Consider the following 16,535-nt stretch of genomic DNA (forward strand, 5'->3'; position numbering starts at 1 on the left):
TTTCCAAGGATGGAGACGCTTAGTTAAAGTGTTCTGATTAAGGAACTCCTTACTTGAATCGTGTCCAAGTATTGAGATTTAGTTTGTACATTCTTATCAGAATCACTAGAAACGTGCCTTCCAAGACACCACTTGGACCTACTCTCTATTATTTCATACCATGAAAACCCAATGTTGTTGCAAACCACTCAATGCACATATCCCTGTTTTGCACCAGCACCCTGTGCCTTTTTGGGTTGGGCTTACAGAGCACCTCACTTGTGTACCAGCAGCTTACTAATGAATATTCATTATCTGTGCATACACTTAGGGGCTGATTATGAGTTTGGTGGTCCTATGACCTCCATGTTGGCAGTGGTGGTCCGACCGCCAACAGTTTGATGGAGCAGACCGCCGCATTATGAGTTTGGCAGGTGAGGAAATAGAAGACCGCCAGCAGTCCACTGCCGCCGCCAGGCAGCACAGACTACTGCGGTCATACACGGGCATATGCGCCCGGCTACACAACACAGGATCAGGGACACTGATGGCCACACAACATACATACCACAGCAACAACAACATAACTACTGCACATATACAAATACATTCCACAATCTCACATCCAACATTGGCCAGGGACTGCCCACACATACAACACACAAATATGTTCATCTGCCTGCCACACACACACCACCACCAACAAACAACACTGCAGTCAACACACATCACACACAGTCACAGCACAATGGACCAACAATGCCATGCCAATGCACACAGAGACAAAAGACACAAAGCACACCACTACAACAACACTTGCACAGTTGTGATGGACGCAGCTGGACCATACTTGGAAGGAGACTGCATTAGGACACATATCATGTTGAACTGTGCCCTAAACAACATGCCCAAAGCAGTTGACCACAATTGATCGTCAGGGGCAATGATTACCAATATCAATTGTCATGCACAGGCATACAAGGGGGGAAGGGCAAGGCAACCAAGCACACACAACTCACACTCCAGGGGACATAACCCTTTCAACCAGCTGTTAGGGACACTCACCTAAATGGACACATGGGCACTCAAATGCTAAGTAAACTACCACAATTCACCACACTTCAGGTCTGCACTGACAAAACTCAAGAAAACACACACCACATGTAGCCAATAGAAATATCAGGGGACAAGTCAAACACCGTACATGCCCACATCACACCACAGAAAAAGAAACACATGCCATTACAAACACAACACAAAGACACCAACATTCAATCTATATACACATACCCATCACACAACACTCACCCTACCCTTTGGGCACACCCGCACTGCACACAAACTCACATACTGCCAGGAAGAACAGAAACCTAGGGAAGGAAATGCAGGACAAAGGTGTATCCAAAATACCAAAAACAGGTTGGGTTTTAATAAATCTACACAACATGTGCAGAAATGCAAAGCCCAAGGCTATAGGTCAGTCCTTACAATCCAAGGGCCTAAAGGCACAGTCCAGGGCTCCAAACGTAACTCCTGACTGCCAAGTAACTTCCACAGATAGGGGCATCAAGGGGACAGGCAGGCACCTCAGGGATGAAATGGGGGTAGGGGAGGAGGTGAGGGCTTGGAAGGGGGGTTTTGGGCAGGGGGACCTTCTTAGGAGAGATCAGCTTCTTGGTGGGGGAGGGGCATGGGTGCTTGCAAGGGGTGCAGGGGAGGCCTTAGAGGTGGAAAGGATGGCCCTAGGAAGGGAAACTGATCCTTTTGGGGGTGGCATGGGGGTCTAGAGAACAGGGGTAAGGTCAAGGGCCCAAAGGAAAACTTTTTTTGACACACAGGGACGGTCATCAGAAGGGGGGTCGAGATTTGGAGGTTGAAGTAGTGGTTGTATGCCATGTAGGTGAGGATATCTTGGGTGCGTATTTGTGGGAGGTGTGCTTGTGTGTGGTGGGTGTCTGCTGGGTGGGTGAATGAGGGCGTTTATCTGTTTTGGGCTGGGGATGAAGCTGCGGGGTGATGCTGTGGTGTGTGGGTGGGTGTCTGTTGGGGTGTGACTGAAGGTATGGTGGATGTGCTGCATGTAGGTGTGTCTGTGGTTGTGTTGTCTGTGGGTGTGGTTACTGGAGTGGATGTCTGATGGTGTGCTGCGGTGGTTTCTATGGGAAAGATGGGTGTGGTGGCTGGATCAGTGACTGTTGATGCGGTGTCTGTAGATGTGCCAGATGTCATGTGTGTGATGCTAGTGGGGGAGGTGTCAGGGGAAGTTGTGACTGTTTTTGTGTCTGCAGGTGGATGTTGTTTGTGTGCTTGCCAGTGGTGTGTCTTGTGGTGACTATGTTTGTGTGCGCTAGCCTTTTCTGTTGAGGTGGATGCATGCAAGTCTGTCTGAGTGCTTTGGGTTGGTCGGGGAAGTGTGGATTTGGACTGGGAAGAGGAAGATGGAGGAGGGACGGAAGACAAGGGGTGACTGGCTGCCATCAGTGGGGAGGCCAGAGCCCGAATTGATCTCTGTAGGCCAGAGATTCCATCGTGAATGCCCTCTAGGAACGCATTGCTTTGCCGAACTTGGGTTGTCAATCCCTGGAATGGAATGGGGGGTGGCAGACAAAGATGGTACTGGGGGGTCCCCAATGGGTCCGCCACCACTAAGGAGTGGCCACTGGAGGAGGAATCCGATGATGTAGAGCCAGATCCGGTATCACCCGTGGCACTCCCCTCACCCTCTGAGTCCCTCGCTGTCGGTGGTCTTATGACCTGAGGTACAATGGACAGATGCTTCGTCACTTGGCTCAGCCCATTTTCTTCACCTGCCAGTGCTGATGCTGCGAAAAGAAAGGGGAGTAAGGTCATAACATGTACATGATGATACATTAATCACAACTCTTACCAACATGTCAAGTGGCCCACTGCATGAGCTGTCAGCAAAGTGGCACCATCATGTGCCAACCCAAAACAATGCATGCCACCTGGAATCACAAAGGTAATACATGAGCAAATCTTGCCCTCAGATAACTTCAATAGCATGGATGAAGTCACACTAAGCAGAACACAACTAGGTGACCTCTCCACCCCAAAACTGTGCCACATACAGCAAGCCCAAGTAAACGAATACCAAACAATTGGATCTGTTTGTAAGGTACCCTACCAATTACACTGACACAAGCCCAGCCACACATCTAACTTGCACCAATATAATGTCTCAAAAACAAGTGATGTTGGTAAGGAAAGGCAGACAACACTGGTTCAAACATGCCATACCTAGATTAGGTGACATGGAAACATCCATGTCACTATGGACACCTCACAACAATGTACAGGTCCGCAAGTCACACATTTCCAAAATGAATCAAGGAGGTAGTAGCACGGTTACCCAGATGTGCACCACATGTGGTTATGCATGGAACTACAATGAAGTCAGGTCCCAAAGCTCTTGGAGAGATGTATCCAGATTACACACATGAATGGTCCTATTAGGCCCAGTATATCCCCCACCAATGTCTCACACCCATTTCCATGTTTACTTGTGAGTGTGGTTGTAGTAGACAGCTGCACCATGCAGGAAGGAGGAACACTGACCTTGCTATAACTATCAGGAGGATACCAAATTGCGGCACAGTAAAAAACAACATCTCTACCCACATTTCAGACATGACAAGCATGGCATCTGTCTATAGATGAATCCCTGACCCCAAACACCTGTGATGCAACCATCACTGCAAGTCAATCCATGATGCATCCATGCAGTCAGGGCACCATTCCCAAACAACACACAGGTGCTGTAGACCTACAACCATCATACCACATCAAGGGTACAAATCACCATCAAGTGGATCAATACCCTGTTCCTACCTGTCATTTTCATCATAGCTACTGCAGTTACACATGACTAATGACATACTATGGGACATGAATATTTCTGTCTGACTACATATGATGGTGACACAGTCCTGTCTGGGTCATCACAGTAACTGGACAACCATTGCAGATGTATCATGACAACAACAGGACCATATGACCATATATGTAAGAGCTTCTCCACATCATCCCATCTGCATGGCTAGCACAGGTCTACATCTACTGCATAGATACATATCCTAGTGGAAATGGACCACATGCAGACAAGTTGGCACAAGGTATGTTTGCTACTCTGATGACACATCACCCATGACAATGCACATTTCCCACTTAACAAGGGAAAGTAGTATGCTACAGCTGCCACGATTTATCCATGTAAGTCATGTCACATGTATGATGGACACCCATGCACCACAGACTGCTGCGAGGCACCAGCACCTACAACACAATGGAGAAAACTGGAGAAAATGTGCACCTGGTTTGCAGACATCAACCTACATGTATCCACAGAGACATGATAGAGGACAGTGCCCACATCCTACTTACCTTTGGAGTGTAACATTTGTCAGGAGTGACCTTAGTTTAGTCCTAAGTCTCACCTCCAAATGGATAAGCACACCAGTTGGAAACACATGGCCTGTCCATACTAATTTGATCCCAGAAGATATGTGAGAGATGACACATGCCACATTGTCAGGAGGAGTATTCCTGCCCCCTCTCAATCACCTGCTCAAGGTTCAATCATGATTTTGCCATGTACTTATCCCCTTGTGGCTGCTGTGCTGACTTTAAATGCCCATCCAAGGTTGGGTAGGCCCAACCTTGGAACACCATCCAGCTCTGATGTTTCCAGTGCAGGTGCCTTTTAATTTTGACATTGCTCATCTGCAGGCAGTGTGCTATTGAGTGATGTGCCATGGGTTTGATCTCAGTGCTTATAGTTATGAAGCTGAAGGTGTACAATGCATGGCCAGGTTTCTCTTTCAGTACTACAGGTTTAGTGAACACATGTGTGAATATGTGTACCTTAATGTTGATGTGACACACAGACCACCACCACCAGATGTAGCAGGTATCGGAATCTGTATCTGCACTTGTCCACACATGGACAGGCTTGCCTCTTTGTGTGCTCAACATGTCACTCCCTTCAATGTGGTTCAAGCACAATGGGTCTGTATGTGGGCTTGCTGTGACATGTCAGGACTGTATAAAGTGGGTTGCATTTAGAGGTGGTTGGCTGTTTCTGTCCATTGTATGCGGTGTGCTTTACCTGTCACCTGCCACTTTGTGAGATGTGTGCCATCATGTTCCTGGTCAATGTCATTGGATTGGCTGATGTCCCACCAAAGTTACTGCTTTTCTACCTGGTCTGTGCAGGGCCTGAGCTAGGGGGTGTGTAGTGCACCCTAATGGGGAGTGTTTGCAGTCATGTCCCTCTGTCCAATGTATCCTTTGTGCCACAGGTGGATAGGATGGTCAAGACAGGATGTCATTAGCTAGGTGAATTGACATGTATGTGACTCAGCCATTTTGCATGGGACTTGTGGACATAACAATCTGTCTTGTCATTTTCATCCATGCAGGTGAAAGCACATCAGAAGAAGGGGATTTGGAGAGCTATTGCCACAAAGGTGTGCACACTTGGGGTCCACAGCTGGCAGAGGACCCACTGTCAGCCACTATTAGAAGAGGTGGGAGGACCTGAGATGCTGGGTTCTGAAGACCGCAGAGGCCCAGTTGGGGATGTCCTCCTAATAAGGATGGGGTGCCTGCCGGACCATGACCCCCCCAATGGCCTGCATTCCACACAGATGTGACAACATTACTAGGGATACAGCCACTACCCTTTCCCCCCACGTCTAATCAGGATTTAGGCCATTGATTCACATGCAGTATGTGGAGTTAACTGGACATGAGCTTGCTGTCTAAATAGAGGTTTTGTACACATATGTAAATAATCAATGCACTAACCTTTCACAAATGTGCATGTGTTAGCCCTGGTGTGTGTTGTGTATCATGTTACCAGTAACTCACATGATATGCCACATATCATAATTGATATGTAGAATGTAAATTGCTTGGGACACGTTGAGTGACTGCCTTTGTTTTGGGCCACGTAGTTATCCTGGGAGGAGATAGATGAGACCCCCTCCGGTGTACTGTCCAATTTCAGACTTGCAGGGCATGGAGAACCAACATGTCATTCAGATCTACCACTTGGATAGGCAGACAATCATGGATCTATGTTGTCAGCTGGAGCCAGATCTGATGCCAGCTACACATCATCCAAATAGCATACCACCCATAGTATAAGTTATGTCAGTTTTGCACTTCCTGGCCACAGGGTCCTTCCAAAACGCAGTGGCCCTGGCTGCTGGGACGTCCCAGCCTATGTTCAGTTTGGTTTTGAAGGATGTTCTCTCAGCACTGTTGAAACACCCGGACAGCTACATTAGTTTTCCTCAACATGATGATTTTGCCCATGTGAAAGCAGAGTTCTGTGGTTCCTCCCCATGGCAATAAACATGTCTATCAGAACAGAAAGAATTTCCATTCCATCAATGCCCAAATAGGGTGTTTGGCGCATCTCTACATTTCCCAGGTTTGTGCTTGATATCTGGGTTCAGCCCATGATGCCTTCATCATGCGGAACAGCGTTATTCCCCAGTTGATAAAACAAATGTACCCAGAGAGGGCCTGCTGTTTGGTAAGTCACATATGTCATGTGTGTTTGTATGCCATGTCTGTTGCTAGTGAGACATTGCTCTGGACTGATGGTTGCACACATGTTACTTTTCCTTACAGAGGATTCTGCCTACTCAAATCATCCCTTGTTGTTGACACCAGTGAGGAACCCAGCTACACCAGGGAAAGTCCGCTTCAACGAGTCACATGGAAGAACATCCTGTGATGTTGAGCGGGCTTTTAGGCTCCTGTAAGCAAGATTCCAGAGCATAGACAAATCAGATAGAGCCCACCTCTATTCACCCACAGAAGTGAGTAAGATCTTTGTGGCCTGCGGCATGCTCCACATTCTTTCAAGGAGAAACATCCCATACATTCCTGATAAGAGGGAGCTGGCAGTGCCAACGGGTAAGCCTCCTGAAATGCCAAGTGAGGATGACAGTGATGAAGATGAAGGTTGAGACCTGCGGGCAGATCTCATCAATCAGTATTTCACTTGAGTCTAAGTATGTGATGTTCTGTGATTACTGTCACTGCATGGGGTACTGTAGAGGCCAGTATATGTGGAGAAGGGTATCACGATCACCATGAGACAGGGATTCTCATTCGATACATCATACAGCCAAGGTTTGCTGGCTACATCGGTCTTGAAGATGTGAGTCTCTTGAGGATTTCCTTTGTCTGGGGCACTCACATTGCACTGTCAGAGAAACAACAGAAGTTTAAAGTGAGTTTAGTGTCTCATGTATGCCTTTGCCTGCCTAATTTCCTTGTACGTCACTTTTTCCTTCCAGGTCTTTACACCATCCCATCCTCATGTGGGCATTTCAGAGTTTTGTCATTGGCAGGTTGATGTAGCTGGTCTGACATGTGAAGGAGACATGGAATTGATCCAGGTACTTACTGTTTGTCACAAATGTGGTTGCGTGAGGTCAATGCCCAGGCTGCCTGGACAGTGGGAGGGCAGTAATCTGAGCTACAGGTTAGAGCTGTTTGCCCAGGTATGTTGGTCCAATGGTTTCATGTGCGTGATCATGTGGCTTTGCAACATGTCATCCTGTGCAATCCATCCATTCTCCCTTCACATTGTGTTGATAATGATCCTGTATGCCCTATTTGTAGCTGTCAATGTGTTTCCTCATTGCAGGCCATAGTGCCTGTGCCACAACTCTGACATAGGTGTGTAACATGGCTCTAGATGCCTAACCATTGTGATAGGATGGGCCTCTGTCTAGGGACTTTTGTACTGTACTTAGTCTGTGTCATGGGGTATGTAAACCTGGATGGACCTGGTTTTTGTATGTGCTAAAGGTCAAGCTGGTGACAACATACACCAATCTGTTTGCCTATACTATGGAACAGGGTCTGCCTTAGCCCTTTCTCCTGTGGCCACGGTGATGGTACTTTGGGATATCTAGCCATAAGCGTCAATAGCCAAAATTTAAGAAGGGCTTAGCGCCACCTGGTGCCACATTAGTGTCTTTTTTTATGCTAATGTGGCATTAGGTTGGCAAAAACACGGTGCCAAATTTACAAAGTGGTGCAATGCACGCATTGCGCAACTTAGTAAACCCTTTTGCTACATTATGCCTTGTGCCAGGCATAATGTATGCAAGCCGGGTATTCCTCCGTTAGGAGGCCCAGATAAATGGTAGCGTGAAATCTACGAGATTTCACTGCACCATTTTTCTCGTCATTTTTAACGCCTGCTCAGTGCAGGTGTGAAATTGAGGCACACCTTTGTTTATAATGTGCGTCAATGTACTTTGCAGGATTAGCACCAATATTGCCGCTATTGATCCTAACGTGTGCCATGGTGCGCCATATAACATTATTACAGAGCACACATGGTGGCGTTAGGGGGTGCGCAATGAAGCGACACTTTAAAAAAAATCTGAGCCAATGTTTTCTCATTCTTGGCAATGACAGTCCAGTCATTGTTGCTGCCTATGAGCTGCACACTGTAAATAAAAATGTTATTGTAAGTGACCACATATGTTGTGTTGCTAGTAATCCTCAGCCTGACACTGCCTGTGACCTATCCACCCTTACATTACCGTCTTAGCAGTACCTTATTTACATCACATGATTTTCACATTGTACATCCCCCAGTGATGAGTAATCAAAATTAGGCATTGATTGTGTGCTAGTTGTGTTCATTCACATGTGCTCAGAACATAAAGGTGGAAGTTAAGTCAAAAAGAGAAGTCAAACAGTGAGGGGATCAGTCATGGTGGATGTAATCATTAGAGTAGCTGCCACAACATTCGAAGTCAAAAGTCCAGTGTCCTACTATCGTGGAAATGGTTAGTGTTTGAATTTGTGGCACACAAAGGGGCTCCATCTTGAAGAGGTCACTTCCTAGCAGTGGTTGAGGTCTTGGCATTGGCACCTCCTGGAAGTTTGGGTGGATGTCCCTGCTTGCAGTGGGGTGGGCGTCATTCTTCGGCTACAGAGCCAGGGGTGTCTGAGGTAGGCCCTTCCCCTGGCAGGACCTCCCTTTCCACTGGCTGACACAGAGGTAGAAGGGATTGATGTTACAAGGCCAATAGAAGTGGTCTGGTGTTGTTCTCCATCCCTGCTGAGGGTGGTGTTGATGTCCCTCGGCATTGTGGGCCTCCCACTGTTGCAATATTTAATGGTGACAATCCCTTTGCAGCTGCTTGATCTCCCTGAGTTCAATGAGTACCTGGCCTATCACGCCTTGGGATTGTTAGTAGGCTCCCAAGACTTGGGTGATGCTGTCCTGGCCAGACCCATCCCCAGCAGCCTCATGCCGCTGGCCTACACCATCCCTCCCACGTACCCTTCCCCCATGTGGCTGTACCCTTGGCACAGTTTGGCCCCAACCACTGGGTCCAGGTCCATCATTTTCAGAGGTGTCTAGATGTGACTCAGGTACCTGGACTGGGGGGCACACGTTTGTTGAATCTGTCCTTGGGACACAGGTTTGGGGTAACTGGTTGCCAGAGATGTTGATGCAACAGGGCTGGGAGGAATCAATGTGGTCAGGGTAAGGCTGACATGTGACATCTGATCAGGTTCCCTAGATGGGCCAGTGCCATCCTCAATGTCCACACTTCCAGGAGTGATATCCTCACTGAGGGCTTCATCTAAGGGGGGAGTGGCAGTCTCTTGATTGGTGTCTGTGTACCCAGTGGCTAGTAGACCTGTTGAAGTGAGAGACAGAATGTTACAGGTTGAATTGTGACATTTACCTCCAACAGTTTACAGTGACATTTGATGAAGGCCATGTACACATTGGCTTTGCATTTTTTCACTTATGTGAGAGGCATACCTGCTAACTACTATATAGACCTGACATTTGGAGAACAGACCAATTCCATTTCAAACCAGCTTGCTACAGGCTGTCTGAGAATCTTGGATGTCTGTTCATAGACTCCTATCTTTCCAGCAGTGCTTTCCAAACAGTGGCTGGGTATGCTGTGGCTTAGGTCATCTTAAGACCTAGTAGACTGTTATGCGGGCAGACACAAATCTTTGTTATTGTATATGTTAGCTGCCATCATGTGGTAAGTGCACTGTCTATATGTGTTCTGCCACAAGCATTTAGCTGAAGCATCTTGGTACCTTTGAGCTGTCCTTCATTCATTGGACACATAGGTTGAGCCGTCCTTCCTGTCAACATTACTTTCGTCTTGGCTTATCTGCTCAAGATGGAGCCAGTTGATGAGGCACATCATAGAGTGTACTATGACCTGTATGTTGATCCCTCTCAGAAAGGTGACCTGCATTTGTAATATAACAGACAGCATCACAATCCAAGTGTGGCCAGTGTCCTGGTCACTGGATTTGGAGGGAAAGTTCCTCCAGGGAGTTATAGTGATGTTATAGCAAGTACTACACACAGCATACATAAGTCATCCTGTTAACTGAGTAGACTTTCATAGAGAGTTGATGTACAAGGATGTTAGGACAGATGCACCGTATGCAGGTGTTTTGCTTTGAGTAGTCAGTGCCTGCAGACCTTAACATTGCTGTCTTTGCCTGTCCCACCCACACACAATACAGTTGATATCCCCATAGGTGAGTACATGGCAAAAGCTGAGTAGAGGGAGAATGGTCCTAGTAGCAACGGACATAGTATTGGCTGTTTGTAGTGACATTCCCAGAGCCTGCTGACCTTGGCATTGCTGTCTTTGCCTGTCCCGCCCACACACTGTGCAGTTTAAATCCCCTCAGGTGGGTACACTCTAACGTAGGGTTGACAAAGGAGGTAATTTGGATTGGCCTACACAGTTCTGGTATTGGTGATTGTAGGACAGTGCCTGCTGGGATGTGTACTGCTGTCAATCCTTGTGCTACACCCAAAATACAGAGTTGTTGTTCCCCCTCGTGTGTTTGATTGGCAATTTGGAGGCCAGACAGGGGTTTATGGACAGGTGGGCACTGGACAGCTGAGTGGGGTGACATTGTAGGTGGGAAAGGGTGCTCAGTGAGCATGCATGCCAATACATTTTTGTGAGCTAAATTTGTTGCTGTGGCTTACCCGACTCGACTCCCCCAGGCATTCCTGTCAGGCCCTCAGGATGAAAGAAGGCCAAGACCTTCTCTTCCCATGATGTGGACTGTGAGGAGGTGGGGGATGACTGCCAGACTTGTGGACCGCCAGCTGGTGCCGGGATGCCATGGAACTTACCTTCCCTCTGAGGTCATTCCACCTCTTCCTGATGTTGTCCCTTGTGCGCGGGTAGCTGCCTTCAGAATTCACTCTGTCAACTATTCTTTCTCAAGTTTCCATTTTTCTTGCAATAGTAGTCTGCTGGACTTAGGCTCTAAATAGATGTGGCTCTACTCTCAGGATTTCATCCACTATGACACTTAGGGGGTCATTCCGACCCTGGCGGTCCAAGACCGCCAGGGCCGGGGACCACGGAAGCACCGCCAACAGGCTGGCGGTGCTTCCCAGCCCATTCTGACCGCGGCGGTAAAGCCGCGGTCAGAAAAAGGAATCCGGCGGTTTCCCGCCAGATTTCCCCTGCATGGGCTGAATCTCCATGGCGGCGCTGTAAGCAGCGCCGCCATGGAGATTCCGACCCCCTTCCCGCCACCCTGTTTCTGGCGGTTTTTACCGCCAGGAACAGGATGGCGGGAACGGGTGTTGTGGGGCCCCTGGGGGCCCCTGCACTGCCCATGCCACTGGCATGGGCAGTGCAGGGGCCCCATAAAGATTTTCACTGTCTGCATTGCAGACAGTGAAAATCGCGACGGGTGCAACTGCACCCGTCGCACCCCTGCAACTCCGCCGGCTCCATTCGGAGCCGGCTTCATTGTTGCAGGGCCTTTCCCGCTGGGCCGGCAGGCGCTCCTTTGGCGGGCGCCCGCCGGCCCAGCGGGAAAGCCAGAATGGCCGCTGCGGGCTTTTGACCGCGGAGCGGTCTTTCGGCGGCCTGATTTTGGTCAGAATGAGGGCCTTAATTTGTCGTCTGTGTAACGGGTATGTTTTTGTGGTGAAATGATGGTGGTAAAGAAGTGATGCAAATGAATATTTTGTAGGTGCTGTGTGATGTGGGGTGACGGGGAGCAACTAGTGTGATAGGGTATAAATCTGTGTGTTGGGGATGTTGTGAGGATGTGATATATATGCTTTGTGAGAGATGGTGAGGTGCCTAATCTATGGTTTGGTTTGCTCTGTAGTTGCTCTGGCTTCTGTGTTTGGTGTGGGAGATGCAAAGGATTGTGGGGAATGTAGGCATGTGTTTTATAGTGTGGTTGGTAGGTGTATTGAGTGTGTGAATGTGTGTCAGCTGTGTTGTTTTCAAATGCAGCCAATGTGGTGTAGTGTATTGGTGTGGGGACCACCGAGGTTCCCACCATCATTGGAAGACCACCATGGCTGCTATGGCAATTTTTGACTTGTAATAGGTTCGGTGGTTGGTTGACGGGCTGGTGGTGCCGGTGGTCAGATCGACTCTTTCCCATCCTCCTGAGTCCTAGCGGTGTTGGGATTGTGGCTGTCTTCTGGCAGGCCTGGCTGTGTAACCCATAATATGGTGGTCTGTATGACCGCCAACATATTGGTCTTTAGTGGCCTCCACCGCGGCAGTCTGCCTGTCTGACTGCCAAACTCGCTATGAGGCTCTTACTTTCTCCGTAATCATTAACTCTCCTGCTCTGACTTGTGTTAATCTCAAATGCAATTTTACACCCTGTTTGGCTACTTTTCACTAATAAGCAGTTATCAGAAACCATTGATGTTTTGGCACCCTTATGTTACTTTAATAGTGAAAAGAAAACATTATAAAAATCTCAACTCCCCACTTCGTGAGAAAATGAGAGCAAGGTATTTACACCATGAAAAATGAAAAAAAAACTATTTACAACGGATTGTCTTATCTTAAAAGCCATTATTACCAGCTAGCTAACAATGGTTAAAAACTAATGACTACCTTATTAACATCCTGCAGAGGGATATAAGAGGTGCCTATTGACAGAAATACTCAATATAAAAAAGTACTACGCCACTTGAATGCAAGATGTAAGTTTTATATATCAAAGAGCTTTTCTAGTGTCTAGGGGGTGAAAAGGTGATCAGTGATAAGGAGTAACTGAGAGCACTCAGAGACAAAACAGGGAGTAGGCAATAAAAGGAGAGAGTTAATTAATAGATGGAAAGATGCCAATTATTAGATGGTAGATGGAAAGATGTTTCATCTGTTCATAGTGTTAGAGTGACCAGAGTGTTGTTAAACAGCCAATTAAAGAACAAAAACTAGTTTTGTAATTATTTTTAGAAATGGAACAGTTTTTCCTAGCATCTCAGGTATTTGGGGAGTAAGTTCCACAAAGTCGGGGCAGCTCCAGAGGACATATTGTGACATGGCTGAGGTGGTTTTGAGCTTTTGATTTGAACGAAGGGACTTTTGGTCTCTCCTGAAATGGTTCATTAAGAGCAGAGATCAGTGGTGCTGAATCAGTTTTCAGAGTGAGGGTGTTACCTTCAATGTTACATCACTGAGGTCATGGGGATTGTGAAAACTCCAAGAGTCACACAAAGAACACATGTAGAAGATGCATTCAGCAAGAGAGCGATAGGAGTGTAGTATGTAGCTAATGCTGCATTGTGGACCAACCTGCCATGGCTATGGGCAGTTCAGGGATCTCTCTGTGGCTTCTGGCACTGGCTTTACGCCAGCCTTTTCATAGAAGGGCCCCTCCACGAAAAGGCTGGAGGAAAGTGGGGTTGTAGTCAGCCAGATGGGACTGAGTTCACTGCCGTCCTGGCTGGTTACAACTCCAACTGCAGTCACCACGTTGGGAACCATGCTCCCGACTGGGATGGTGCTCCCCTGGTGGGTCCACCCGCCATGGTTGTAACGTGGCAGTCAGACCACCACAGTTGCTGCGGTCCAACCATCACTGCGAGACTGGTAGTCCTAGGACCGCCAGCCTTGTAATGAGGCCCTTTGTCTTTTTACTGAGAACTGTAGTGCTCTGGCTGATTTCACTGTGGGCTCAATGTGCATTCTGAGTGTAAGGTTTGATTGTTTCCAGTAGTCACAGAATTTAACTTCTTGGACTCGTTTTGGAAAAAAGACCTTCTAATTTTAGTTTCCCAGTCTCGACCCATGTTGAATTTAGTCTGGTGTTCTCAGGTAGATTAATAGATAATGTATTTTCTGGATTTAATTTGAGAAAGCATGCTAGCATCCGATTTAGGATGTTTTTTGCAGTTATGGCATGGTGATGTCAGTAAATGAGGTGATTTCATATAAATTTGTGAAAAATTGACATTTGGGTATATGAAAAGATCTGACTTCTCCATCAAGATTTGCAGCTGGTCGATATACAAGTTAAAAAGATCAGTATGGATCTTGGGGGATTCCACACATGACTGGCTGGGTAATGGCAGGTATTTCCCATTTTCCACAGCTGTTTGCAGTTGCGGGGCTAGGGAATGAACAAGCGTACAGCTGTGCCAACGAATCCCATGAGAGTCTTTCTATGAGCCTCAGTTGGTCAATTGTGTTGAAAGTAGTTGCGTCTAAAGCAGCTCCTTCAATCCAGCAGGTCTTGATTTCCTGCTTATATCCATGAAGAATACAGCCATGTTTCCTAGCGAATTTAAGCCACCAAGTTATAATTGCCTTGTTTCATACCGGAAATATTAATTCCTCTCTGTCCGAGATTCCCTTATCACAGTCCTTACTCTATAAGGATGTACAGGGACTATGACAAGGAAAGCATATGAAAACACTAAGCTGCTTGCTCCTAGAATTCTGAAAATCAGTAATGGGTCCTTTGTCCAAGGAAATTACAGAAGTCATTGCAACAAATTTGGAATATCTTTGGAACCATCCCTTTCTGCTAACTACCACCCAAAAGCCAAATTTGTTTCTCAGACTGTTATTGACAAAGTAGTGACTACACAGTCAGAGCTTGAAATGGGAAATTAACTTTAAATGATAGAATATAAATTGGGATTCTGCCTGTGCAGGGCATTGGAATAGCACTGGTGTGAGAAACAGCTGATATTTGAAGCTGCCTGGGGTATATCACTAGTTGTGATACTCAAAATGTCAGGAGAATTTTGATTTTGTGTATGTTGTTTTATTGGAAAGACTGAAACCTGTGGCAAGAGTATCAAATGACATTATCAGATCTTAACACCATTTGGGTGAATTCTTTTAAAGCTGCCCTCTGACTTTTAATGTTATGGTGCCTTAAGGTTGCCCTTTGCTCTGCTAACTTTTTTAAATGTTCATGCAAATATCTACATGATCATATGCTGTGACATCACCAACTTGCATTTTTGGTTGTCTGAGATTATACAAAAAACATTGCAACCATAAATAGCATTGCATAAGGTGCATTCCAACTGGACAGCCTTTAATAGCAATAAGAAATATTGATTCCTCTTCTTTACTGTGTCTCCTTTGAATGTGGTGCCAGATTTTCATGATCCAAATGTCAACACTCTGGATGTTTTGGTGAATCAGAATTTGTTTATGGAACATCACATACCCACTGTGTCTGAGAGCTATGGCTATGCCTGAGAGTTACTACTGTTGAAAGCTGCTCCAGAGGCGACAACACTTGATGTGTGAGAACACTGAGATACTTTTGCACAAGGAATAATAGGAACGAGGTTAGCTCATGTAGCTAATCCTGTTTTGGAAGAGGGTAGCCTTCAGAAACTGCATTCTGTTGTCAGAATAGTTGCAAATGTTCTCCTGTGTCATCTGTCATCCATGGAGGAGAGTGAAGTAGGATTTTTTCTACAGATGGTGTCCAAGGCATGTACATTTGTGATCGCCTACACTTATGTTACCAAAGAACCTCTTGTTTCAACATGGCCTGAAAATCACAACTCCAGCTTGAAAGAGCTACTGCTGATCCCTTGATTAAAAATAGTAACCCGGGATGGGGGTGTGTGGCTTGCCGAGCATGGCGGTGACAGCAGAGCGGTGAAGCTCCACGCTAGCCTCCTGCTGGGAATGCAGATAGCCTGAGAAGGGGTGCAGCATTCCCGACCCAGACTGTGGGAGAATGTAGCGCAACCCCGGATGGGCACTACGGAGCACCTTCAAACCCAGGAGGGCACTAGACAGAAACCGGTAGCGATACCTCTGCTCTTGCAGAAAAGATGCCGATGTGAACAGACGTGAGGGAAAAGATCAGTGCCCGGCTCGGAACGCAAGTAGAAAAGTGGTAACGAACCACACAGCGACCTGGTCTCACAGCGCGAGAAACTTTGGGCCCCCACTAAGCGAGTGCTACTCCTCTGGAGAGCGCTGGTAGAGGAGCAGCGCTGTCATGCTTGAGGGGGGAAAGAGAGGCCTAAGACACAAGAAGACAAGCAGCTGTGAGATAGTGGCTGAGGAGAAACGCTGACAACTTAATACAGTCACGAATCTCACGACGAAGGGCACAAACCGACAGCAGAACTTCCTGTGCAGCAGAGGTGTACCACAAGAGAACCCAGGCACCAAGCACCATCAGAAAACTGTGCAAGACATGGGGGGACCCAAATTTGCACAGCAAGCTTGGAGAGA

The 16,535-nt window shown here is 47.1% G+C and overlaps 1 protein-coding gene across 1 annotated transcript in view; it reads left to right on the top strand.

Moving 5' to 3' along the window:
- Window positions 1-16,535, top strand: part of MAMDC2 (MAM domain containing 2) — a 480,378-nt gene that overhangs the window by 337,782 nt on the left and 126,061 nt on the right. The gene's annotated exons all lie outside the window — the stretch shown is intronic.

Source organism: Pleurodeles waltl, chromosome 1_1, assembly GCF_031143425.1.
Source record: "Pleurodeles waltl isolate 20211129_DDA chromosome 1_1, aPleWal1.hap1.20221129, whole genome shotgun sequence".
NCBI lineage: Eukaryota > Metazoa > Chordata > Amphibia > Caudata > Salamandridae > Pleurodeles > Pleurodeles waltl.